The following is a 22,769-nucleotide window of genomic DNA, read 5'->3' as shown; positions in this document are numbered from 1 at the left end:
TATTGTAAAGTATTCGAATTTTATACTTATTTTTGCATACACGTAATCTTTGACATTGTACCTTCATGAAATACTATTTTTTTACAAAAATAAGAAAACCCTTCGCAAGATATAAAACTAAACATTTGGTAGGAGTACACTGTTAAGTTGTTAACTTCCAATTCCCTATATTTTCGTTCTGCCCCCCCCCCCCCCACTTTGTAAGGCAATCAAAATATATGAAAGCATATAGGTACATTTTTTTCATCAACTACTTACTAGTTATTGTATTTTTAAAAAGAAAATATAATAGTTATTGTTTTTTATTTTAAAAATCCTACATGTATAGATGTGAAGAAGAAAATTGTACCTCAATGTGCTCAATCCTCAAATTAAAAACATTCAAAAAATTTATTTGTCTTCTCCATTATAATTAAATGACTGTTATTTACTTCGCGTACAAACCAGGATAATTTTCCGATGTGATAACTTCTTAGGAATAGCAATAATTACTTTATCCCCGCAACAGAAATGTGTCAGAACTATGGAAACTGTTGTAAAGATGTCGTTTTTATTTACCCATGTCTGAAAAACTATCAAAATTGATGTAGATTTCACATTATTTATTGTATAAAGAGGGGGCCCCAGAGAGTAGGTATATACAGAAGACCATTATTTATTTTGTTTGTACAAGTATTTAACATACTCTAATTCATATAGAATTTCTAATGTTCAACCAAAATTTCAGCGTCAATCGTAGAATTATAAGCAAGATACAGAGTTCACAGTTCGCCTAGGTTTGAGTCATATTTTGTTCCCATGAGTTTATTACATTCAACTTAAGATTTTTAACTTGGTATTTCCTATTCAGCATTTAAAATGGAAAAAAAAAGAATGGCCTAAGATTTTCAATTCTTTTATTCACTCAAGACCAGTTCACTGGTATTTGAAGTTCAAAATCAGTTTATACAAATGTACACAAACACAGTCAAGGATCACATGTACAGTTGGAGTAATAATGACGAAGAAAGGTTAAGTTTACAATACAATAAGTTGTTAAAGTTGGTTTCTGGAAGAACAGACTTTGAAAATTTTCTTAATAAATATTGACAATTTTTTTTTACTTTTTTAATCTTTAGTTTTTAAGATCTGTGTACAAACATAGAATTGTGAGCAAATCTATGTATCTTGCTTATAATTCGAAGCTTAACACTTAAATATGGTAAGTAAATAGAAATTGTAAACAATTAAACACAAGAAACATGCACTATAACAAATAAAGAACACAATTTATTTTTTGTAATCATATATATATATACATGTTTATTCCTACATATTTCCGTCAGCGATATCAAACTCTATTTAAACTGAATAAACTCGAGAAAATGCCGAGCATCTCAACAAAACCTTTTGCATTAATCTACCATTACGCAAAAGATAATGCCGATTTACCGATAGAATGAATTGTATTTCAGTACTTTTTTGATACATCAGATTTTGCCTAATTTGCGCAGGTAAACAGTTAACTGTTTGATTTACCGAAGTCTCTGTTTGATTTGATACGTAAAAATCACGAAATACAGACGATAGTTCCCAGCTAGGTTACAAAGCATAAATACGAAAATCAGAACAAGCTAATACCAACGTCATGTGTGAAAACTGTCAACGCATTGAAACATTTAGCCTCAATTTACTTCACAAAATCGGCACCTATATATTTTGCATGTTTCACAAATTTCCCTTCATTTGCGAACTGTTGTGCAACAAGCAAATTCATCATAGTCAGATCGACCCTTTTTCGTATAATGTCATGGCTGCTTTAAACAAAGAACCTCGTTTTAGAAGTATGGAAAACGAGTCTTGGTAAAATGGGTATGCAAACCCAGGCCGTGGCAAAATATAAGCCGGGGCAGATCGGCAATCGTCAATTCCAAATACGCATTATTTTGCAGCAATATTTACAGCAAATACAAATATACTGGTCCATCAAATATCCTGAAATTTTAATGATATTGGCAGATCAATAACTGCGAATCTTTTGTTATGCCCAGGCCAACCAAGTCTTGTCTACCCATTTTACCGGATACCGAACCTATCGGATGCCGAACCCGAAGCTATTAAACTGATTAAAACACGCCTTTCCTTTATTATTATTTTCGTAATAACTCAGATTTGAAACAGAATTAGACCTTAATTTTTGCAATTTATATTTTCCTTCCCATAAGGATAATTTATGCTAAACTACAATGAATTGGAATCAGTAGTTCTTGAGAAGAAGATTTTTAAAAATGCACCCCCCTTTTTCTACAGTTTCAAGGTTTTCTCCGCTTTGAATATAGATCGGACTTTTATTTCTGCAATTTATATTCGCCCTCCCATAAGGATGCTTTTTGCCAAATTTGGTTGAAATTGGATAAGCGGTTTTAGAGAAGAAGTTCAAAATGTAAAAAGTTTACAGACGGACGGAAAGACGGACAGACGGACAGACGGACGACGGACAAAAGGTGATCAGAAAAGCTCACTTGAGCTTTCAGCTCAGGTGAGCTAAAAAAATTAAGGATCATGAACAGTTTATTATAATTACACTTTAACAACAACTTTTACTACAAAATGTCACGCGACGTAGCATAAGTCAAGCTAACCTCCTAGATCATGAGGCTTTTTATTCATACCTGCTTCATTAGCTGTCGACACAGGTTGAGTGATTATTGACGTGGCTGATGATGATGTCTCTATGTAAACAAGAGGCCAATTGGCCTTAACGGTCACCTGAGTAGCATATATCCAATACACAAACTTGTCATGGAGTCTCATAGAAGAATTATAAATTTGTAATGACAACCACATTTAATTCAAAAAGAACTGTGAAACCTATAATTTTGGTGAAAAACTAAAAGATCTGGTCTACAAAATAATGAATTTAGTTTTCCTTTCAGGTGTGTGGGAGTAAAGAAGATAATTTTTTAACGTTATATGCATTAACATCTATACATCCATTTTGGCCCTGCCCTAGAGTCAAAACCCATACCCCAGGGGACATGAAAATTAAAATTTCAGTAGAGGACTTCCTGGTAAACATAATTATTAGTCGGTTTTTTTATACAGATGTGTGAGAATAGAGAAGAAAATTTTTAAACATTATATGCATTAACACTTTATTGCCATATTGCCCCCCCCCCCCCTCATGTCCTGAACCCCTGACCCAGGGGCCATGAATTTCACAATTTAGGTAAAGGAGATTGTGGATATCATAACCATGTATTCAGTTTTTTGCCCACATGTGTGGGAGTAGAGAAGAAGATTTTTTAAGATATAAATCATTTTTACTATATGGCAATATTGGCCCCACCCTAGAGCATGAACACCTAACAAAGGGGTCATGAATTTCACAATTTTAGAAGAGAGCCTCATGGACATCATAATCATGCATTTAGTTTTTAACAAATATATATAGGAGTAGAGAAGAAGATTTTCTAAGATTTAATACATTTTTACTATTTGGCCATATTGGCCCCACCCCAGAGCCTGAACCCCTGACCGAGGGGTCATGAATTTCACAATTAAGGTAGAGGGCTTCATGGACATCATAAACATGCATTTAGTTTTTAACAAATATATATGGGAGTAGAGAAGAAGATTTTCTAAGATTTAATATATTTTTACTATTTGGCCATATTGGCCCCACCCTAGAGCCTGAACCACTGACCCAGGGGTTATGAATTTCACAATTTAGGTAGAGGGCTTCATGGACATCATAATCGTGCATTTAGTATTTAACAAATATATATGAGAGTAGAGAAGAAGATTTTCTAAGATTTATTACATTTTTACTATATGGCCATATTGGCCCCACCCTAGAGCCTGAACACCTGACCCAGGGGTCATGAATTTCACAATTTAGGTAGAGGGCTTCATGGACATCATAATCGTGCATTTAGTATTTAACAAATATATATGAGAGTAGAGAAGAAGATTTTCTAAGATTTAATACATTTTTACTATATGGCCATATTGGCCCCACCATAGAGCATGAACACCTAACAAAGGGGTCATGAATTTCACAATTTAGGTTGAGGGCTTCATGGACATCATTATCATGCATTAAGTTTTTAACAAATATATATGATAGTAGAGAAGAAGATTTTCTAAGATTTAATACATTTTTACTATTTGGCCATATTGGCCCCACCCTAGAGCCTGAACCCCTGACCCAGGGGTCATGAATTTCACAATTAAGGTAGAGGGCTTCATGGACATCATAACCATGCATTTAGTTTTTAACAAATATATATGGGAGTAGAGAAGAAGATTTTCTAAGATTTAATACATGTTTACTATATGGCCATATTGGCCCCACCCTAAAGCCAGAACCCCTGACCCAGGGGCCATAAATTTCAAAATTTTGGTAGAGGGCCTCATGGACATCATAACCATGCATTCAGTTTTTTCCTCACATGTGTGGAAGTAGAGAAGAAGATTTTTGAAAATTTTGCTTTTTTTGCATTTTTGGCCCCGCCCGTGGCACCCCAGGGGTGGTAGAGCCCTAAATTTCACAATTTAGATTCTTCTTACCATAGAGATGCTTCACACCAAAAATGGTAACGATTGGCCTGGTAGTTTTCAAGAAGAAGTTAAAAATGTAAAATTGTTAACGCACGACGCACGACGACGGACGAAGACCAATTGCAATAGGTCACCTAAGTGACTCAGGTGACCTAAAAACAATTTTAATGTTATTAAATATCAAAGAGATATTATTTTCAAACTACAGTCTACATGTCTTTCAATTAATTTACATTTTAAAACATAAATAAAAAGATTGTTTACATTACCACTTCTACAGATAGAACAAAAGTCCAGTAATTAACGATATTAATTCAAACGTATATACCTGTTTGTCCGGACTTGGTCAGCACAGTTGTCTCTTTAAAAAAAACTATTACTCATTAAATCTTACCATTGTAAAACAACATGTTATTGGACATATACAATTATTTTATTTTTTTGTTTATTTTTGCATTTCTTTAAAACCCGAAATCAAAGGAATGTTTACAGTACATTACTACTAAGGGGTGGGGGGGGGAGTTATCAATAATGTCACGTGATGTATCATAAGTCACGCCTCTGGGAAAAAAGCTGACCAATGGCGTAGTCTCTGATGTCTTTATGAAAAAACAATTCTAATATTATTAAACGTGTGAGATATTATTTTAAACTACATTTTATCTTAATCACACACATATACTACATGTTTTTCAATTAATTTACATTTTAAAAATAAATAAAAGGATTATTTTACATTAGAACTAGGGTATATTGAAATTTTATTTTTGCATATTGAGATTTTAAGGACTAAATGACAGTGCTAAATAAACCAGAGATAAAATACCAAGAAGAAAAAAACCTTTGCTTCGATGAACCTTATGTCAGTTATGCATTAAATCAAAGTTTAAATATCAGTATCTGACTTCATAGAGTGTGCAAAATAAAAATAGATTATGATTGTGTTCATACTATCTACAATACATTTGATGGTGAAAAACAGTCTTCATCCCCATAAATAATATATAAATTAATTCGATCAAATTCTTACGTTGCTAAAGAAATGTTCTACTTATTCAATCTGAAGAAAATCCAACCACGTCTCGATATATTCGTCGTACTTTAACACGATTCCCGGGTATTTCGCCCCCTTTCTATTGTCAAATATCTGGATTTTTTTGACGGCGTTTACATATGTCACGTTCATCTTCTGTCTTCTAATTTTTATGCATGCTTAGCTTGGTCAAAAATCAAAAGTCTGTGTTTTAAAAAAAAAAGGGGGGGGGGTTATAGAGAAATTAATATCAGAATTCACACTGGTATGTTTTATGTGAAGATATATTTATGTCAATCTAATCATCAATAGAACCGTAATTTTCAATTTTCTTTTTAAGTATTACCTTTAGTTGTTAATTAAAAACTACAAACAGAAGTCCTGAATTATTTTAATTTTTTATCCCCCTCTTAGTTTAATAAATGTATGAGTTAAAAAAATCATATGAATTAAAATATTCATTACGTGAATAACGAGATATCTTATTAAGTTGAGCACTCCCTTTAAGAATAATTTTTTGAATTATTGTATGTACGAGTTATCTACAGTTTGCATCATTAGAATGCGATAATGGTGGGAACCAAAGGTTCAAGTGAGCTTTTTTGATCATCTGAGGTGTGTTAAAAAGAGCAAGTGCTCACAAATATTTCCAGTACCTTCAACAAAAATTTTGGTGAGTGCTAGTGAGCACTCGCTTTGTTGAACACGCCTCTATTGTCTGTTAATTGTCCCTTTGTCTGTCTGATTGTGGGTCAACCTTTCACAATATCTACTTCTAAATCTTCTCTAGAACCAAAAAACCAAATTTAACCAAACTTGGTACAAGGCATCCTTATGATTATGGAATTCTTAATTCTTCAAGAAAAGAGCAAAATCCTTTCTAAAAGGGAGATTGGCACGAAAGAGTGAATATGGTGTGTGCATGCATATATGTATATGTCTTTTAATTTTTTTTCCTAAAAAACCACTTCATCAGAAATGCGATATTAACACAAAAATTTGTAGAAGTGTAACAGTACAGATATACATCAATCGTATTGATCTTGAGAGTCCACAAGGCACATATCGTATCATCAAAACCACACAAGCTAACATCACTGTCAGGTGTTGTAGCGCAGCGTAATACGCCCTCTGGTGAGAGATTGACCTAAACACCTGGAAAAGTAATACAGTGTTTAAACTTCTAATTTGTACTATACTCTGTCCCGAGTTTTTGCTTCCACCACATTTTGCTTTATACATGTATTTCAATAATAGTAAATACCTTTGTGCTCAAACTATGTTCATCCACTAATATGAAAAATGTCCAGATTATCTGTTTTGAAACGCCCCCTCTACCGCTTCATGTTTCAATACACATCCCAAAAGTGAAAGTCTACAGAGATTGTGCATTGCATCAGCCATTAATAAGCCCGGATGATAACGTTCAAAAATTGCGCGAGGTATCCCGATTACTTCCGAATGGAGAAAAGACATCAAATAAACATTTCCCATTATAAATCTCCGTAAGAAAATTGTTTTCGTTCCTGTGAAATTCTATGGGTGAAAAGGGATAATTACTCAATGAAGATAGCTTGGATATATATATATTCCCTTTCATTGATTTCAATTGTATTTCTTTCACAGGTATGTGTATTTTTATTAAAAATCATCAAAAATTGATGGAAGCAATACCTTGGGACAGACTATAGCTAATATTTAGCTTTTATTTATATTTAGCTTTTATTTATTTACATTAGTTTTGCATTGATTTTGAGTAAAATGTACATTCCTTGTATCTGTAACACTGTATGCATGTAACAATTGTCCCTTTATATCATGCTTACATAAAAAATATATGAAAAAAAATGATCTCCAAAAACTACATGTTTGTCAGTAAAATCTATATAGAAAGTATCTAAATTTGGCGATTTTAATTTTGGTGAATTTGCAAATTGCCAAAATGGGCCAAAATTATATACCCACCAAAAAAACCCAGCTATAAAGTACATATCATATTGTGCGGTAGTCGGTGATAGTTTTAATGACTCAATTAAGTATGCAAAATGACATTACTACGAATTTGATGATTTGAACCTGATATTTTACTTATCTTATTAAAAAGTTGTCTTCCTTTTCTTTTTGCTGGAATCCCAAGTTTTAGTAATGTCCCATTCTGATCACATTTTGTCTGTAGTTTTTCTGTAATCTTTTCACATTTTCTACATTGTTTTATAAACCATTGGGTCATTTTTATGGTATAATCAAACTTGTCATAAAGCATCCATGGGTAGAGGCCTGGAGTATCACATTTGTTCAAATAAAGCCCAATATCCTCTTACAAGGGGAGATAATTTAGAATTACTAAATATTTGATGGTATCATCTACAAGGACTTATTTATTTTTATGTATATGCATTAAGGTCAAAGTCATTTGAATTACTTTGCCGTAGCCTAAAGGGTTAAAATTTAAATAAAATCTTAATATTGCCTGATTTTGAGTTAAATTTAATTTTTATAGGAGATTATACAAGAAGAGGAGTATCCATCTTCACTTGAAAAGAATGGCGATCAGCTTCAGCTTGATCCTGTAAGTGATCTGTTCTAATCAAATCATTTGCAATGATTATACATGTAGTATCCACTTGAACTGATTACCACAAGTCTTAGCTCCAATATATGGTCATGGAACTTGTATTTTGTCATGTTAAAAAAAATTACATATTAGAAGGAAGATTTTTAATTTTTGCTACAGGTATCAGATAGAGCACAAAGTTCTCAGAACCTATCCCAGACTTCAAACTGGAGTACTGATGAAATAACAGGAACTTTAACGCATGCGAATGATGTTGTCAGCCTTATATCTAACAGCCAATTCAGCCCTTTAAGAGGACAGTTACATACAAGTTTATCCAAAGTGAAGCCAAGCACTTTGAGATATTATAAAAGGAAAGCTGAAGAATCTACTGATGCTCTTTTAAATCTGTTTGCTCCTGGACAGTCCAAAGAATTAAAGCTGCTTATTTCACCAGAACCTGAGAGACCAAAACCTGATGCAGAATTAAATGACAAAATTCTAAAACTATATGGAGAAACATCTGACAACAACCTTAAGGTACAACTTTTATCAGTTAACTGTGGCAAAAACAATGACGAAAGATGAGTTGTTACAATCCATTCCAGGGTTGACAGTGTACAAAATAGATCAGGCAAGATTGCTTGGAGATGCACACAGTAGAGAAACAGTCAAGGAGAAAATGAAAACGACAAGACAAAGAATGGATGCAGAAAAGATGCAACATGCACTTGGCTTTTTCTTTGATCCTAGTATTATGCAGATAGTTTCATATGGAACGAGAGAAATGAAACTTGACTCTGGAGAGAAGATTACTATTCCAGATGTTGTGAGAACATTGTGTCATTCTCATTTAATTGATATGTATGTAGCCTATTGTAAGGAGACAGATTTCCAACCACTTGAAAGAACTTCTCTTTTTCATATCCTGCGTGCATGTGCAGCATCCAAACGAAAGAATTTGAGAGGCTTGGACAATATCACAGCTGAAGGAGTGAGTGGACGGCTACACGGAGCTACACCGATTGATTGATCAGTTGAAGGATCTTGGCTTGATGTCATTAGATGTCCATTCAGAAATATCCACCAAACTCACTGCCAGCAGAGTATACATGAAAACAGATTACAAGTTACATGTGGAGCAGTCAAGTCTATGTGCTGACCACTGTATTGACTGGAGTGTGAGTGATCCACCTGTTAAAGACTTCCAGAATACTTGTCAACACAAGCATACGCTAAAATGTGACAGATGTGAACTTATCAAAGAAGTGGAATTGCAGCTTAATTCTGTAATAGATGCTCTTCATGTGACCCAGGAAGCAGTAAATGAATACAAAAAAACATCGGGGGATGCAGTGTTGAAAATCTATAACTGGAAGGCACACATAGTTAGAACTGTCAATCAAAATCAGTTTAGACTGGATGCTCTATTCTATTTCATAGTATACATTTTTATTTAGATAAAAAACCCACCAAAAGTCATTTTAAAAAATTGTTGAAAAATAATGTAATTTATTCTGTCCAAAAAATAAATGAAACTAGAGCAGAGCTCGTGGCAAAGCCCCGAGTAGGTCTTCCGTTGTTGCTGCGAGTTGAAAATATATGTTATATGGTGTCAAACGATTATAATTACTATACTTTCAGTTCTGCTTTTGTTATAAAAACGTGTTGTGATTGAAAGCCTGTATATAAAACGTGTTTTGAAACAAAGAAAGGAAGAAAATATTTTAGGAAAACTATTTGTCGAGCAGAGTTTATGTAATCGTTTCAAACATTCTTTAAAAAGTGAGATGTTTAATGGCGAGTTAAATTTTCAAGGGTAGCAAGCATTGTTATAAACAGTATGTACTCATGATTCATGTCAGGAATTGTATTTCTTTTTTAAACTGAACCCGCCTACAAAACACGTAAACCTTTCTCAAAGATAACTTCTATATTAAAATATTTCTAAATTTTTGAAGACTATGTGCACGTTTAGAATTGCGTGCTGACAAAATTTACAGACCCTAAAACGTACTACTACACCAAAAAAGCGTGCGGCCTACGTGCGAGAAACGTTTCGTGTAAACCTTTTAGAGTTTCATGTAAACCGTTTAGCGTTTCGGGCAAAGCGTGTAAATCGTTTCGAGCAAAGCGTGCGAGAACCGTGTGAAACGTTCATCAGATTTCATTCGGAACTCTCTGACAAGTTAATTGTTTCAAAATGGCGCCCGTGTTTTACATTACTTTAACAAAATTGAGCGAATTTTTAACAAACAAAAGAAAGGTATATATATTAAAAGACGACTAGTAACAGATAATTACATGTATATTTAACGTTTTCATGCGATGTTTCAGTACTGAAACAATATTAAAATTCGCTATACATAAAAAATATTAAATACAGTTAGTGAAACATGATTTCTATTGGAACAAACCTAAATCAACTTTAACTTGCACGATCATGTTTTGATAAGCATGTATTTTTATTATTTATTTACATCGATAACTCTTACTGAGACCATTCGGCTGTGTACAAGCAGCACACATAACCTCGGACATCGGGTGAGACCTGCACCTGGCTAAACCTGTCAATCAAACTCTGTGTATTTGTTTTCATTGGATGGTCAGGCGTCTCTCTTTTGTCAAAAGCCAATGGAAAATTAATGACTTCAAGGTAATCGGAATACGTATTTGATGAAGCACACAATTTAAATGATAGAAAATTTATTAATTATTTGAACAAAATTAAATGTAAACATAGAAAGGTAATAAAAAAATTAATTATTATGGGAATCTATACGCATGATACTCAATTCAAATAGATTATATTATGATTTTATTATTTTATGTAGTAAAATCACCCTTCCAACTGTTACTCAATTACATAACAATTGATGACCTGGGGCTATAAATGTTCTGAGCTGTGTGCGCTGAAGCGACACAAGATTATCGGTCGCATGCGGCAATTGAATTAACACAGACTGGCCGAATAAACAAAGGGGTGGGAAAGTGAAACAAAATGTTACACATAAGAAACCACCAAAAATGATTTTCGACAGATCTTGCTATCTTTTCTCCAATTAAAAAAAAAATCCAGCGCGAGCACCAGTCAGCGGGGCGGGAGGAGGGGGGGGGGCAGCAATGAGTTCGCTTCCACAATGAAACTACAGTAGTGATTAATATGTGACCGATAGAATCTAATCTAAAGTTGTTTAAACTCATGTGAATATTTTTTAAAATAATCATCGAATGCCTCAATTCAGGGCATTCCTTTATCGTGCTAGCACCTACCGCAAACATGTAACATGGAACTTTGATTATAATTTGATTTGATTTTTAAACTACCTTATACGCTATCGTATAAATAAATGCTTAATCAACTGTACAAGTAAAATAAATTTATCTTTTCATCTTAAACCAATATAATAGTTGAAAACATAATAAAATATAGTTGTGTCCGTGCAAAATATGAAACATAAACGCGTCATAAGGTACATGTAGAAGAACACGAACCGACCGCGGATCACTTATCCACTTTCGCCGGATCTCCTCAGCCATGTGCGAGGGATTATCATCATTTAAATGTTTAATATTTGAGGGGGGGGGTGTTGATTTAAAACATTAATTGTACAGTTTTTAAAGTAGTTTACATAAACAAACCAACCATTAGTTTATGTCTAACGATTTTTCCGATTTGGAGTAATATCGTTCATTAATATTCATTTACACTCAAATATTTAATTAAATATATACAAGTAGGACAAACTTTTATAACATAAAATTAAAACAGTTCTTGTATATACGGCTATATTAACTCAAACACGTTCATATGCATGTAAGTGTAAGTCGCGGTGTGCGAATCTTGTGTATTAAATACCCGCTTACCGCTAGGTAATGCAGCCGTCGCTGATCTCCTCGGCCGTGGGCAAAGAATATATTTCGTAAAGGTACAACGCACAGAAACGCACAGCTCACAACCAAGGAAGATTTGAAAAGTTTGCAATATAATGACCTTACTCTATCAAATAGAAGTTATATATTTTAAACTTAAACCCCACAATTGATCTTAGTCTATTATTGCTATAGAGAATGACATTGCTTTTATTAATTAAATGAACTATTTCTTACTTGACATCCAATCGTTTAATCCACAAAAGATTTTGTGTAATCAAAACTAAAACAATTCTTGAGTTCGCGGCTAAATAAACTCATATATGAGAGACGCATCTCTCGTGTATTAGATAACCGCTGACCGCTAGGTAGTCCAGCCGCGAGCATGGTGACCGATTTTCTCGGCCGCGGGCGAGGGAGAGCTTACGTAATGGTACACACACACACAGCTCTGATTCAAGGTAGATTTTAAATGCATGGAGTTAATAAATAAAATGTAATGCATAGAGTTTTTTAATTCCATATTTTGTGGTTAAAAAGAAAAGAAAAAGAATGTTTTGTTTTCCAATTGCCGTTTTTAATGATTGTGCACTAAGAACTGAACAACAATGACTTAAACTCCTAAAAAAAAAAGCATGTACTCCAACAAAAAAAAAATTCTTAAAAATTAATGCCTCCTGTATAAACCAGCAGACTTTCTGCGGCAACTTTATGCCAGTTGTACGCACAAAGACTTTCGTTAACTTGTCAAATGAAAACAGGTACATGTCAACATGTAAAGCTTTTTACACTCATACTACACAAATCACTTACAAAAAAATATTTTTACGACCTTTATGAGATCCCAACAAACAACTTTTCCAGCGACATCTATATCAAAATCCAAACCGTTTTTGAGTTATTAAGCAAAAACTTTTAGGGGCTATTGGCAAGAATGTATATATGGTAAAAAATCTGTACACATAACATATTCCACTGTATCATATTATTCTTAATTTAAGTACATGAAAAATAAAGGTGGTTGATACCCTTTTGTTAATTTCACAAGAAATATTTACAACAAATTTCTAACTTATCTAAAAACTTTTCGAGCTCATCTCCATACGTATCCATGATATCCGATTATTATTTCTATCTGTTGTATATCCACATTCGTTTCTGGAGAGCTTTTTAAACTTCGAATAATAATTTCATATACATAAAAATTAATAATTATTTTGTTCATATCACATGACATTGTACAGCAATTGAGCTTCTCGAAGGGAAATAATTTTTTTCCGCTTCTTCTCTGGTTCATCTAGATCTCCGCCGTATATATCAGTGAGATAATCCACTAATGTCTCACTTTGTATCTATCAGTGAGATAATTCACTATTGTCTCACTTTGTATTTATCAGTTGGATAATCCACTATTATCTTACTTTGTATCTATCGGTGAGATAATTCACTATTATCTTACTTTGTTGCATGTCCTGTAGAATCCTCTTTTGTAGAGCCTTTAAAACTTTAAATTCCCGTGTGGCGCAGACCCGTGGCTCTATGCACCTCCAGTTCAGAGCTTCGTATATCTCGGGATCGGGATTCAACAATGTAAGATTCCCAGGCCGAATTTCCTCCGCTGCGCTCAAGCCAATCGCCAAAATTACATGAACAAGACCGACACTTTCAAACATGGATGTCCACTCCAAGGCACCCCACACCTCAGGCTTTTCAATCAATTCAAATGCACAACATCAAAGCTCAACAGCACCCAGTATGGATGGAGGCACCTCCATTTATTAACTTTAACCCAATGGCCAGCAGCAGAACGCCTTTACCGGCACACAGTGGCATGCAGATCCCTGCACCGTGGTAATCTGACATAACAAATCGCCTCATCATTATAGACGAGAAACTTGACAATATAGGCTATTAAGAACAAAGTGTTAAATATCTGCACATAAGTTTAGCAGACCTGGAGAAGCGAGTCAAAACCATCGAAACTGTTAAGGAAGATCAACAGACAGCATCTGTTGTGAATCCTCCAAAGATAATCAGCAAAGTTGCGCGATCGAATAAGATGAATAAAGATCTTGTTGAACAGATGTCTGATTTAAAACTCAGGAACATGAGGGACAACTTGTTGTTCTTTGGACTGAAGGAACCAAGTGATACCACAAACGAAGACTGCATTTCCAAGATAGTACAGTTCTGTGAAAATGAGCTTGATATTTGCAATGTTGATGAAAAAATTGACAGAGCACATAGACTTGGTAAACGGGACCAAGGGTCAAGTAAAGTTCGGCCCATTGCTGTCAAATTTAATAATTATCAGACAAGGGAATCCATTTGCCGAAAAGCTTATACGCTCAAAAACACCCCGTTTGGTATTGGTGAACAATATCCCAGAGACGTGTTGGAAAAAAGAAAGAAACTCATCCCAATAATGGAAGCAGCAAGAAAAGATGGGAAGCGAGCAAAGCTTGTCAAGGACAAATTAATTATAGATGGAGTATTGTACAATCCACCCTCTACATGTCCTGACACAAAGGAACGCGAGGAGAATAACATTAGTGGAAACCCACTCAAAGTTATATTCTGGAATATTAATGGTGGTTTTTTAAGAAAATTTCAAGAAAAATCCTTAAAATCCTTTCTGTTAACCTATGACATCATATTGTTAACTGAGTGTTGGCTCCAAAATGAGGCAGAACTATTGGTCAGCGGGTATGTAGTGAGACTTCTACCAAGGAAGAAAGCTAGATGCACCCAAGGTGGAGGCATTGCAGTGTTAATTAAAGAAGAAATATGTCATTTTGTTAGTATTTGTGAAGATACTGTTCTCTGGTTGAAAATTTCATCTGTAAACAATGAAGATACTTACATCTGCTGTTTCTATATACCTCCATCTTGCTCATCTTATTATCACTTATATGACTGTAATTTATTTAGTGACATCGAACAACAGATATACAGTGATATACAGTACAGTGATTTAGGAAGGATTTTCCTCATTGGGGATTCTAATGCCCGCACCGGGGATAAAAATGATTTCATTAGTGATGATACCTTGCATAACTCTCTGTACGAAAAACTTAGTAACTTACTTGACTACAGCAGTGATCAAAACGAGCTTCTCCACCCCAGAATCAATATGTATATGCATGTGAAATATGTGGATAGCATACATTCTATTATATCTTATTACTATGTATCTTATTACTACGTGTCAAATAGGGGGCATATTTTGCGTTGCAAAGCCATAGTTTGCACACATATTATATTCATACGATTCTCATATCATTTCAAAATTACATGATTGTCATATAAGAATTATATAATAATTATATAAGGGATCATATAATTTTGATATGATGCCCTTATCACATAATTCGCATATCAGAATTATATGATTCTCATATAAGACCAATGATATGATTCTGATATGATGCCCTTTTTATCATCTCATATCAGCGCAATTATATAAGAATCATATCATTTTGATATGAGAATGATATGTGGCGAAATCCCCTGTGTACATGAAGCAGCAGACTTGATTAGCTCCAATCTTAAATTGTTTTTAAAAATGTTCGGTTATTTTTAACCGGGTTTGTAAACTCAAATATAATCGGGTTCAACATCCTTTTTATTCCAATTGGTGAAACAACAAGCATCAACTCTAAAATTCTGAAGAAGAAATCCAACTGATCATCAACAATATAAAGTCATCGAAGGATACCATTTAGGCTAATACGATGCCAAAGATAAAATCCTGTAGCACTCCCGCCAGGTCTCCATCTGTAAGGAAACGGACGCCTGCACGGAAATCGCTGAATGACCCCATGACCGCAAATCAGACGGCTCGCAATGACCCCATGATCGCAACTCAGACGGGTTTGGACAACGCCACTATTAACATCCTGACTAGCGCTGCCACATGGTTCCCAACATCCGCCGGTGTCCACGGCCAACCGCACAATTTAAAGGCTGCCACTTCAGCACCACAGATGGTTTCAGCTCCAATGGCCATTTCCCAATTGATAAATCAAGATTACGTTTTAAAAAAAAGCAATTATATATAACGTGTTAATCTTCTTTTTCAAAGATGAAAAGATAAAACTAAGAAATAGTAATGACTCGAGATCTAACGTCGTTTCTATTTGTTATGTTAATAGAAAAGTACATATTCCAGAGGTTGTTTTGCGCAATTTAAATTCAAAGGACCAGACCCACCCGAGGATAGCATATGAAGAAAACCCAGAAAGCTCGGAAGAAAACAACACGGAGGATACCACGCCAGACAAATTTGATTTGGAAGATAGTAGTGAAAATGAAAAATCAAGATTTGAAGGGAAATTTTCTGACACGAAAGAACTGTTAGCAGTCATAAAAGCTCGAAAGAAAAAGAGGAATTTTTTACTTGGAATATGTGGGACGGACTCGCAGAGGAATTAAAAGGGGAACTTAAATTTAAAACATCCTAGTTCTAAACAATTTCTAGAAAGGTTTTATTCACTCAGAAGATCGTTTAGAAATTATATCGCATTGAAGAAAACGACATGAAACACGAGAATAAAACCAATTCTCCATGAGATGAATAAATACTAAAAGGGGGAGGGAACAGCCATACAGTCACGATGACGTCATGGGGTTTTCCAAACCCCGCCCACAATTGTCATAATGAAGGTCACATTCAAGGGGCGAGTACTGTAAACCAACTTCTATTCGCGCAAACCTGGTCATCGCGAATATTTCTCGCCGCAAACCAGTCGTTATCATATGGTCGTTATAACAAAATACGGGTCTGGATAAGGCTTGGTCGCGAACATTAGTCGTCGCGAACCAGTTTATTGGAAGTCAATCGTGAAAAGTCGCTGTAAATAAATGTAGGTTTACAGTATACAGTCAATAAGTGAGTATACAGTCAAAGGGGTGTCTACAGTCAAAAGGCCTTATAATTTATATTTTAGCTGATAACAACCAGTATGACTTTCTATGCTATGGGCGTTAACGGTTACACCCACAATATTTGACGTCCCATATTTAAACTTATAACAACCACAATGACATTCTATATTATGCGCGTTAACGGTTACACATTGAGTGAGATACAGTATAAAATATGGCAAGTCCTTGGATTTACATCATTTACAGTGAGAACCAATGAACAATTCACGGTAAGCACCTGAATAATATACGGAAATGAAACACAGAACATGACGTATTTGCGTTTCAAAGATATTAGACACACTTTTAAAAATGGCATTTACATTTATATAATCTTAAAGAGGATGATCATACATATTTGTAGTAAAAAGATAAATGATGGATGTACCCTCCTATTTAAGATATCCCCAAATCTATTTTTAGCTCTCCCCAGTAGGCTAAAATTGAGTACAAAATGAAACTTTTACAACCCCTTATATAATATCAATGAACACAAAAAACTCATATTCTTTTGTTGTCTTTAAAGAGTAAACAATCATAACAATCCATAAAAACCATTATTTTGTTCACCATGTAATTCTTTGGGGGAATCCGAGTAGGTTTTTTAAATAGAGTGACTACCTTGACTTTAATGTATCCGAATGCTGAATAGCTATATGTCTGATACAACGGATAAATAATATTTTTAATTTGTTTATATAAATCAAAATTATTTTGTGTACCATTGTTTCAAGGGAATTTGTTGGATTTACTGTAATTTACAAGATATCCAATTTTGAAAATCAGTGAAAATGTTATGAAATTATCTCCCTTTGTAAACTCTTCAGTAAGTGAAGGGGGAAAACACCTATTGTTTACATGGAGGGAAATGTCGTCTGGTGAGTGTTGCTTTGGCACAGCGACAGATTGTAACAATAATGTGATATATTATTTAAAAGACTGCATGAAAACAACATATCACCATTTAAGATACCTGAATGCGAACTCTAAAGGCATAGACCTGCTAGAAAGTTATTTAATCCTGTGCAGAGCTGGTGTGAATGTTATTACTGCAGCCCATCTAGACCGAAAAATTTGCCAGTTTCACAGGGATTTTTTTGGTTTGTATTGGAAGCGAAGCAAACGGTCATGTACACATCCATTTCAGGGAAATTCAAAATCAAAGCCAGACAGAGGCATCACCCCAGTAATGAGTAGAGAACTATGGCTGCGTCTTCAACTCTCAGTTCCCATAGGCGAAGGTATATATTTTTAAGAATTGTTTCCTTGCATTTACATATTTTTCAAAAGCTCCATGCATAGGCTAAGTGTATGTATAGGCCTGCTTATATTATGTTAGGGTCCATTGTTATTTGTTATTCATAAGTTTACTTAATTATAGACCAATCCACACTTTACAAAAGTTATGTCCATTGGCCGCCATCTTTGGGGAAAACCCATATATTTCTCACAGTACCCTTTGTAGATTAGAGGGTTGTAACTTTGTCATTTGACATTAGAAATCGGTTTCCGTTGGGAATTTTGATTGCCCCAAGTTGGGGCAACCCACACATCGAAGGAATAAATTAAATTCTTCGAGATTGTTTCACAGGACGCCCAAATATTTGGTTGCATAAAGAAGGGAAAAGTTGTTATTTCCCTTTTGACCTTTGGGTTGACCCTGCAAAGGGGAACAACTTTTGCAAAGTGTGGATTGGACTATATTATAAGCAGGTCTAACAAAGTCTCATTATTTAAATTTTTAGCTTAGGTTGTATGTTGTTTCTGGTCCATTCATAAGTCAGTCATCTTTGATTGTATACTTAGTCTCAAGATGTTTTCTTTTGCATTACATTTTGCTTAGTTAATCATAGTTTATTGGACATTATCATACACCACATAAGAAGATCTGTGCAATGTCACAAAAGCAAAGAATGGTTTAATATTGGGTATTTGTACCAGGTATCTGTTCAATTTTCATTACTTGAAATAATGTATTTAAATATTTAGAATACATTAAATTTATATTCCAGATCTTACATTACCAATTTAAAACATGTTTGCTGTAGTCCATTTTGTGGATGACGAAAGTGTCGAATGTGTACCTAAATCATGGCTTGAAGGAGTATGTATACATTATTTACTTAACAAAATATTTATTAATGCTTATTTGTACAACAAAAATCATGTTTGTTTTTTTATAGGTTAACATACTTTGATTCAATATAATAGCTTGGTCATGAGAAAATTAAAAACCCTTTATAAAGGCTTTGTTCTTAATGAATTATGTATCAAATAGATTAACAACTATCATCTACGTCCCTTTCTTCTTTTTTGAAGCAATACTGTTATTGGCCACACCTGAATGCGAAGAAAAAAATACAAAAAATGTCCCTACCAGACAAGGACACCTGGAAAAAGTACAAATACAGGAAAATTGGACAAGGTAAAATATAAAGTTTTAATATTAGAAACTGACATGATACACTTTTGAAAATCTTGACTGCCAAATTGATAAAGAAATACATACACACACACACATATATATATATGTATATGTATATATATATATATATATATATATATATATATATATTTACCAACATACAGGTGTTTTCAATATATTCCGATACTTTTGTTGTTGACAAATACTTTAAAAAACAGACTACGAAGGCTATGACACAGCCAGGAAAAATCTAAAAAAAAACAAGCGGAAGAGACATCTAATCTGGGAGAGTGAGGAGGAATCACGAAAAAGGAAGCTTCCAGCAAGACTGATAAGCGAATCGGATAACGATACTGATATCGAAAGTGACATTGAAGGTAAAACATTTATCATCAATTTTTATACCAGTAATTCAAATTTAGCACTATTTTGAAACATTTTAATATCAAATAAATAAAGCTATTGAAAAATTAACACAGGTGGAAGACTGCCATCTCTCCCAAACAACACATGTTCCCAGAAGGAGAAGAAACGTACAACACCTGTAAATTAGGTGCCTACCTTACCATCACTAGACAGTTCGCCGCTGTCTCCATCACCCCAGCACCTTCTGTGCCAGTGAAGAAACAAAACCTGGCCACACACTCAGTTAAAAGACAATTGCTGACATCAACTACCCCCGTTCGCAGATCCCCGAGATCAAAAAGTACACTGTCAGCCTCATCAGCTGGGACAGCTACACCACCAAGAAGTACCCCATCAGTATCTATCCAGTTACCCGGTATGTTATTCATATGAAATTAAAATACATCGTAAAACTTTGTAGGAGGAGCTATATTTATTAGTACATGTATTCACAAAAACTGATTTTGATTTTAGTCGCTGCGAATGATGTTAGAACATCTGCAACTAAAACACTTTTGTAAAAGCATTTCTGACTTACTCAAGCAAGGTCTGTAAATAAGCTCCAGAGTATACACATCATATCTTTTAAATTATTTTAATGAGACCAATTTAACAAAGCAAACTGTTATTTCTTATTTAGTTATTTTCAAACTTGATAAGCAGCAACATGATATAACTGCAATAAAAAACATAGGTAATCATAGATTACTAAGCTCACCGAGACGGAGCATCACCCTTATGAGACATCACCTTCATAAGACCACCTTTATCATTTTATATGAAAATCATACTTTATGATCTTGGATATTCATGGATTCTGTTTTGACAAAATATCGTATATCTTTATGATAATCATATGTTCATATGTTAATCAATACAATGATATAAAATTAAATATTGCATCATGTCATATTTCTAATATAATATATATCGTATAATAAATAAAATACCGTAATAAACAATAATGAGATTTGATATTGTAACGTATGATATGACATTGTATTGTGTTATACCTTATTGTATTTGATCACATAATACAATACCATAAAATATAAATAATACAATATAGTATCATATTACAATATCATATTACATAATACATCATAACACTGAAACATGATATTATATTGTATGATATAGAATGATATTGTATTGAATGACACTGAAACATATTTGATACATTATATGATATTATATCATATAATACAATATAATTTGATTCCAACATTGTATCTTATCAAATGATACAATATTATGTGATATGGTAAAATATTATAAAATACATTATTATATTATACATATTGCATCATATGACACAATAAAATATATTACAATATCATATAATACAGTTTCATGTGATATGATAATATATCATATAAACCAATATCATATCATACAATATCGTATGATACAATATTATATAATATTACAATATCATATAATACAATTTCATGTGATATAATTCTATATTACTGAAACCAATATCATATTATACAATATTGTATGATACAATATTATAAAATATACAATATTGTATCATAGGATACAATATAATATTTTGCAATATCTTATGTAATTGTATCATGTGATAAAATAATAAATTAAAAATAAAATATAATATTATACAATATTGTATCATAATATACAATACTATTCATAACAATATCATGATACATAATCATATCATAAAATATCAAAAAAATTGATACAATATCATATCGTATCGTATAACTTTTTATAATATAACATATGATATCATATTGTATCATATCAAACAATATTGTTTCATATCATACAATACTTTATCATAGGAATCATGTTATATCATTTATCAACAAACACATCTATCTATCGAGCTGGTTTGAGTGGAGGTAGGAGATTTCTTTAGCATCCTTGATAATGGAGATCAGGCTCTGCTTCTGAAGCAACCTCTGCATTTAATTTATAATAAAGTTAAATCAACTTTGCAAGCTATCGTCTATAAAACATGTGACCTGTTCCAAAAAACTAAACCTCATCCAGCATCCGAAACCTATGGCTCAGATTCAGCATTCAAGCCCATCAGGTGCATTTGTATCATATGACGCATCATCCATGCAATTTTGGTGAAGTTTGGACCAGTAATAACTAAGATATCATCATCAGAGGGCACTAGCATTTAAAACCTTTACTTCCTCCAGCATCCGCAACCTATGGCTCAGATTCAGCATCCATGCCTGTCAAGTGCATCTGTATCATATGACACACCATCCATTCAAGTTTGGTGAAGTTAGGACCAGTAATAACTAAGATTTATTTTTTAGCATCCTTGATAATGGAGATCAAGCTCTGCATCTGAAGCTACCTCTGCGATTCATTCATATTACAGTTAAATCAACTATGCAAGTTTGAAATAGTACTATCATCTATTAAACATGTGACCTGTTCCTAAAAACTTAACTTTATCCAGCATCCGAAACCAGACTATGCATTCAAGCCTGTCAGGTGCATCAGTATCATAAGACACACCATCCATGGAAGTCTGGTGAAGTAAGGACAAGTAATAACTAAGACATCATCATCAGAGGGCACCTGTTTCAAAAACTTTATCTAACCAGCTCTTAAAACCTTAACCTCCTCCAGCATCCGAAACCTATTGCTCCGATTCAGCATTCAAGCTTGTCAGGTGCATCAGTATCATAAGACGCACCATCCATACAAGTTTGGTGAAGTTAGGACCAGTAGTAACTAAGATATAATCATCAGAGGGCACCTGCAACAAAAACTTAACCAGCTCTAAAAACCTTAACCTCTTCCAGCATCCGAAACCTATAGCTCAGATTCAGCATTCAAGCTTGTCAGGTGCATCAGTATCATAAGACGCACCATCCATACAAGTTTGGTGAAGTTAGGACCAGTAGTAACTAAGATTAATCATCAGAGGGCACCTGCAACAAAAACTTTAACCAGCTCTAAAAACCTTAACCTCTTCCAGCATCCGAAACCTATAGCTCAGATTCAGCATTCAAGCT

At 33.8% G+C, this 22,769-nt stretch overlaps 1 long non-coding RNA gene across 1 annotated transcript; it reads left to right on the top strand.

Moving 5' to 3' along the window:
- Window positions 1–15,234: 15,234 nt before the first annotated feature.
- LOC128170761 (uncharacterized) lies at window positions 15,235–19,405 on the top strand. Its single transcript, XR_008241896.1, has 3 exons — window positions 15,235–18,169; window positions 18,941–19,032; window positions 19,248–19,405. It is a non-coding gene; the product is annotated as an uncharacterized LOC128170761 (long non-coding RNA).
- The last annotated feature ends 3,364 nt before the right edge of the window (window positions 19,406–22,769 follow it).

Source organism: Crassostrea angulata, chromosome 2 (genome assembly GCF_025612915.1).
Source record: "Crassostrea angulata isolate pt1a10 chromosome 2, ASM2561291v2, whole genome shotgun sequence".
Classification (NCBI taxonomy): Eukaryota; Metazoa; Mollusca; class Bivalvia; order Ostreida; family Ostreidae; genus Magallana; species Magallana angulata.
This window is presented reverse-complemented; position numbering and strand designations above follow the sequence as displayed.